The 6,845-nt window shown below is 41.4% G+C and overlaps 1 pseudogene; it reads right to left on the bottom strand.

Annotated features, from left to right (window-relative positions):
- Window positions 1-1,959: 1,959 nt before the first annotated feature.
- LOC133751453 (COMM domain-containing protein 3-like) lies at window positions 1,960-4,540 on the bottom strand (annotated as a pseudogene).
- Between the last annotated feature and the right edge of the window lie 2,305 nt (window positions 4,541-6,845).

The following is a 6,845-nucleotide window of genomic DNA, read 5'->3' on the forward strand; positions in this document are numbered from 1 at the left end:
TGTGGAGTTAAGCTTTCCTGATGCTCACAGGAAAAGGAAAACCCAGCCATGTTAGAGTTGCGTCATTGTTTACTGGTGCAACTCTGTGCATTTATAGCATTCGCATCACGGAAACCATAGCAACAGCAACAACCTCTTCTTATTGAAAATACAAGCCCCTGGTGCCACAACTCCCCTTGAACTCAGGGAGGAGAAGCCTTATTTTATTTTTTTAAACAGACACATAAATCTTTTAAAGAACCCTGCAACTGAAACCTGATCATGTCCCTCTTCAGACTCCCTGCCTCCCCCGTTAGACTCCATGCACCAGTGCTAGCTCCAGATTTTCAGGTTCAGTCTGGTTCATGTGTTCATTCCAATACCTCCCCAGGGAACTCCCACCCCTCTGGGTCCTGGATCCGGACTGTAGGCAGACAGCGAAGGGTGTCAAGTTCATTCACATGTGAGACCTTTTTAAAGCATCATTATTTTTATTATTTGTATTTGTGCCCTTTTATCATTTATGGAGCTTAAAACTATCTCCCACTCTTCAAACTGGCTTATAACCAAAATGGATTAGTATCAAGAGAAGTGGGAAAAGAACATTTAAACAAAGGATTACAGTCAAGAAGTTCCCCAAGTTTAAATTCATATCAGCAGCCAAATGCACAGTTTCAGGAATTCTTAGCATGGGTTAAATGTTTGCTCAGAGATGGAGTATCTCAGAGTCTCCCTTGAGGTTCAATCTCAGAATTATAGCACTAAAAGAAACAAACCGGTTCTTAGAAAATGGAAGTGCCTTTATACTGTTCCCAACGCATAGGGAAATCAACCTCTTCTGGTTCTCCTTGGTTTCTCACTCTCACTCCACCAGCTTCCTCCCAAATCATACATTCAACCTTACTGTCGGATCAGGTGGCACCTCCTCCCCAGAGCCGGGCTTGACAACCCATCCTTTCTGTCCCTCTAAGCTTGGCTTTCATTTGTCACAGCCTTTATAAGATGGCAATTAGCACGGCTTGCAAATCTTTCTTGCAATTAGATTGAAAGCTCCTTCAGGGCTGCAGTCTGGTCTGATTCTCCTTTTTAGATCCCAGGAGGCATTCATTAGGCACATAAAATACGCTTAATAAATATTTGCTGAATTGGATGGGAAGCCCTAAAATTGGTGTGTGCTGATCAAAGCCCCAGAATTGTAAGTTTTGTTACAGACTGTGAGGCTCTAGAGGCTAGAACTGTGATTCCCAGATACCTGCTCTCAGTCTGGTGCTGAATTGATAGGAAATACTGGGAGAGATTTTAAGATGAAAGATTTTGGAGCCACTTCAGATATTCTAATTTAAGAGTTCAGAAATATGTATAGACAAGTGTGATTTTTAAAAGGTAGCCCAGATTTTAGTCCTTTTGAGAGGATATTCATGAAACAGATGTCCTGAATATTCCTTAATTCAGAATGTCCTAAATACACTGCATTTAAAGTCAAAATCAAATAGATATGTTTAGTTGACATTAAGCTATGTGAAAAGTCGGCTAATGAGAGCTATTTTAGAAGAAAACTCCTCATCTTCTAAACACCCTCCTTTCCCTTGAAATGGCTCAGGACAAGACAGAGTTGGTTGCTTCAACAGAGACTCAACTCTTCTTCTCTCCACACCCCTTGTGTTTTTTTTTTTTTTTTTGTGGGATCAACACCTTATTTTTCAGGGTGTACTGCTGTCTGCTTCCTTTCATGAGACTTCGAAAGGATCAAAAAAGGATAGATGTCCAGTTCATAATGAAGATGATGCAGGTATGTAGGCGGAATTTCCCTCTTAACCCTTTCACACATGTGAAAAAAAAAAGTGTCAGAACTGATGAGTGACGAATTCAAAGGAAAGTTTTTCTCCCTGAGTACAGGGGCGTCCAGCTCCCCCAGGCTTGGGTTGAAGGCAAGGCCTTTCTAGTTTCCTTTAGGCAAGGATAGATCATGAACTTCACATGTCACCACTGAGTTGCTCTTCGCAGGCTGTTGGAAGCACCTGTAAGTTTCCCCCATGGAACCTTGTGACTGTTCCATATTGCAACTAGAAGTAATCTCTGTCGCAGACCCAGGCTGAGTTCCTCACTCAGTGCCTCACGGCTCCATGCAGGCCTGTGGGAGTGAGCCAGCAGAAGCAAATGCTCTCTCTCTCTCTCTTCCTCTTTCCCTCTCTCTCTCTCTCTCCCCCGTCCAATAAATATCATTTAAAAAAGAATCTATCCTCATGTAATGAAAGAAAAGGAGATAAACATGCAGAAGAATGACAACTAACAATCAGGTTAGAAACTAGGATCTGGGTAGGATCAGAAATCAGAGTTTAAGGTCATCAAGTATGCAGGTTCTTACATCTTACCAAGTTGCTTGGTGTTTATCTGATATTTTAAGCACCAACAAACATTGGTTCTATGAGAGAGAGAGAGAGAGAGAGAGAGAGAGAGAGAGAGAGAGAGAGAGAGAGAAATCTACATATACTTCCCAGTAAGTATTCCAAGCACCAACAAACATCAGTTCTATGAGACAGGCAGAGAGATATCTACCTATACTTCCCAGTAAGATCTCTAAGGAATTGTTGGCATTCTGATACTGCATACAAAACAGTTCTATTTGCTCCCTGTCAGATTTACAGCCTTCTAGATAAGAGCTCAGAGTCCGCTTGGCAGCTCCGTGCTTTCCTGCCTCCAATGTGTAAGCTGCAGCTGCTGCAGGACAATGTTTTAAGACCACTGGGTCAATGTGTTTCAGGCCTGGGTGATCTGGCAGGGCCTCATCCACCTGGGCACCCAGCAGCCTCTGGACTTCCGCCCGGAGGAGAAGTGTGAAAGCATTGGAGTCCAAGGAACGGGCATCCACCAGTGTCTGGGAGCCTTTCTGCTCCACTCTGAGCGCCCCCAAAACACTGTCATTACCAATCGTATGCACCATTAGAACTGTCAAACTGTTATTTTTAAAATTCCTAAATTAAATGAGATTTTCAAATGCCTAAGATCTAAATAGAAGTGTTTCTTCATTTTTACCCAGTGGAAATGTCCTGGCTATATTTGCCTCTATCTTCATTAAGAATCAGGTTGTTATTTAGACAGGCAAATTTTTTTAAAAAGTTGTCGTCAAGCAAAATTTTCATCCAGTATTTTCATTTTTTCTGCCCAATAAATACCTTAAAAATAATTATTTTCTGTTTGTGTCTTTAGTCTTTGATTGTTTTAGGGCTTTTCTTTTTTTTTTTAAATGTTGTTTTACTTGAAAGACAGAGTCACAGAGAGAGGCAGAGAGAGAGAGAGAGAGAGAAAGAGAGAGATGTCTTTCATCTGCTGGTTCACTCCCAGATGGCCATAATGGCCAGAGCTGAGCCTATCCAAAGCCAGGAGCCATGAGTTTCTTCCAGGTCTCCAATGTGGGCAGAGGGGCCCAAGCACTTGGATCATCCTCTGCTGCTTTCTCAGGTGCATTAACAGGGAACTGCATCAGAAGTGGAGCAGCCAGGACTTGAACCGGCCCCCATATGGGATGCCACCACTGCAGGCCAGGGCTTTAACCTGTGCCACAAAGCCAGCCCCTTGTTTTAGTTTTTTTTTTTTTTTTTTTTTTTTCCTAAAGCATCTATATTTTGCCTTCATTCTTTGTATATTCACTGGGTAGAGAATTCTAGCTTATTGGTTACTTTTTATCAGCTTTAAGTCATCTAATTGTCTCCTAGCTTCAAATGATACTCGCACCCCTTAGCACCTTAACTTTTGTTACATTGATTTTAAAACTCAGTGTTATCTTGTGTTTTCTATAGTTTTGGTGTACTATTTATGTGATTTTCTAAAAACATATGCACGTGTATATCTAAGTATATTTCTAGATGTCCTCCTTTAATCTGAATTGGTGAGTTCATCAGTTATTGGAAATCTCTATCCATTATCCTTTGAATATTGCTGATTCTTTCTCTTTCTCCTCATCCCCAGGGACTCCATTTAGATGTATCAGAGACTTCCTAATTGTATCATGCATGTCAACTGTGATTCTTCTGTATGTTTATCTTCTTTTCTTTCGTTATATATGGATAGTTTCTTTTTAAAGAGATAGTTATTTGGGGTGGTAAGGGAAGGGGGAGAGAGAGAGAGAGAGAGAGAGAGAGAGAGAGAGAGAGAGAGAGAGAGAGAAAGAGAGAGAAAGGATTTCCTCCTGCTAGTTTACTCCTATCTGCCTGCAAAGAGCAGGACTGGCCAGGCTAATGTCAGAAGTAGGAACTCAGCCTGGACCTGCAGCAACGGTGGCTGCCTTCCAGGATTGCCTTAGCAGGAGTCTGGTTTTGGGAGTGGAGCTGGTCCTTGAACCCAGACCTCCTCTATGAGACATGGGCATTGTAACTGGTATATTCACAGGTGTCTAAAATGATAAGCCAAATGCCCATCTCCTGCCTCCAATTTTTTAAGTTTCTATCTATTTATATACTTGAGAGTCAGAGAGAGTAGACAGGTAGACTTGGATAGTTTCTTTTAATCTGTCCTCCAGTTTATAAATCTGTCTTCATCTTGCCACATATGTAGTTATGTACATCCATTTGATTTAATTTCAGTTACTAATTTCTAGAATTTCCACTTAGTTCCTCCTCACTGTAATAATAATATTTGTAATAGTTTTAATTTCTTTGGTAACTTTTTTTTTTCAAATATAACCATCCTCTCTGGAATAAACAGCACTTGTTTTCAATTTGGGTCTGATAATTCCTGTTATCTGGAGTCCCTATGCGTCTCTTTCTCTTGTTTCTGGCTAATTTAGTCTTGTCACCATTTATGATTTATAGTATTTTCTGGATACATTACTGGAAAATATTTTCAAAAATAATTTCAAATCTAGTAGGTTGTTAGCTTCTTCTGTTTGTGATTTTGTCCCTTTTGGCAAGGCATCTGAAGTCAACAGGAGACTTAGACCCAGAGGTTGGGACTCTCTGGTTCAGTGGCTGCCTGGCCAGAGCAGTGTGCATTGCCACTTCAGTAAAGAGGTCTCGAATGCCCTCTATAGAGCAGGACGATTACACACACTGAGGTCTTTGCCTTTGGCGGGCACAAAACTACAAATACCATTCCTTCATCCACAAAACATCTAGCAGCCAGACATCTAGCAGTTATTAGTAGTATTTAAAGGTTGGAAATAGAGGGTCAATGTTGTGGCACAGCATGTTAAGCCGCTGTCTGTGGTGCAGGCGTCTCATATGTATGCCAGTTTGAGTCCCAGACATCCCACTTGTGATACTGCTCCCTGCTAATACATCTGTAAGGATAGCCCAAGTTTTTGGGCCCCAGAACCCATGTGGGAGACCTGGCTGGAGCTCCATGCTCCTGATTTCAGCTTTGCCCAGCTTTGGCCATTGGGCAATCTGGGTAGTGATGGAAGCACTCTTCATTCTCTCTGTCTCTCCCTCTCTCTGTAACTCTCCCTTTCAATTAATAAATAAATAATTTTTTTTTTAAAGTTGGAAGCCGGCGCCGCGGCTCACTAGGCTAATCCTCCGCCTTGTGGCGCCGGCACATCGGGTTCTAGTCCCGGTTGGGGTGCCAGATTCTATCCCGGTTGCCCCTCTTCCAGGCCAGCTCTCTGCTGTGGCCAGGGAGTGCAGTGGAGGATGGCCCAAGTCCTTGGGCCCTGAACCCCATGGGAGACCAGGAGAAGCACCTGGCTCCTGCCATCGGATCAGTGCAGTGCGCCGGCCACAGTGCGCCAGCCGCGGAGGCCATTGGAGGGTGAACCAATGGCAAAAGGAAGACCTTTCTCTCTGTCTCTCTCTCTCACTGTCCACTCTGCCTGTCAAAGAAAAAAAAAAGTTGGAAAACTATCCAGGGGAAAAGCATTAGTTTTTGGGATCCATTGGTGGTAAAGGGTGATTGTGTTGAGGTATGTTTCTTTTAAACCCATTTTGTGCAAGGTTTTTTTTTTTTTTTAATCATGAAAGGTTGTTATATTTTATCAAATGCCTTCCTGCATGTATTGAGATTATCATGGGGATTTTACTCATCAATTTGTTAATGTGATATATCATGTTTATTGATTTGTGTATGTTGAACCATTCCTGCATCCCTGGGATAAATCTCACTTGGCCCTGGTGGATGATTTTCTTGATGTGTTGCTAGCATCTATTTGAGGATCTTTGTAGATTTATTTTTTACAGTTTTAGGGCTTTAATATTATATGCTGTACTCCCAAGCAGAGGTCAGCCTCATTCAAACAGCATCTTAAATCACATGGCACTGACCTTGCTCCTTTGGGGCACTAGAATCCTATCTGCAATAGTCAGGTCAGGTTCACCTAATGCAAACATTTTTCCAAAGCAACATTCAGAGAAGCACTATGATTTACAACTTTATGAGAAAAATAAAATCAGGGAAAAGACTATGCAAGAAGGAACTTCCATAGATATTTCCTGGGAAACCCATTTGGGAATACTTCAAAAAGTTCCTGGGAAATGTGCATTATGATGAACCTATGGTTTTTACATTGTTCTACCAAAGTGTATTTATCTTTTAATTATATTTTCTATTAACTTTTTTATATCTCTTCATACATTTAAAGGGTGGACAGAAGGAAAGGAGTAAAAATAGGATGAGAAATAGAGAAAAAATATTAATTCTTATCTAGGGATAGACTAGCAGAATGAATATTTGAAACAAGTTGGGTTAGAGACATGGACTCTCCTCCTGGGCCAGCATACACTCCAGTGTTCAAAGGAAGGTGTGGAGATGAATAGATCTACAAGAATGGTAGATGGCTATGTCTTAGATTTTTTTGTGTTAGTCTAGGTTCTCCAAGGAGACAGACCAATAAGATGTAGAAAGGTAGTAATAACTATAGATGCAAATAAATTTAG

This window comes from Lepus europaeus, chromosome 22 (genome assembly GCF_033115175.1).
Source record: "Lepus europaeus isolate LE1 chromosome 22, mLepTim1.pri, whole genome shotgun sequence".
NCBI lineage: Eukaryota > Metazoa > Chordata > Mammalia > Lagomorpha > Leporidae > Lepus > Lepus europaeus.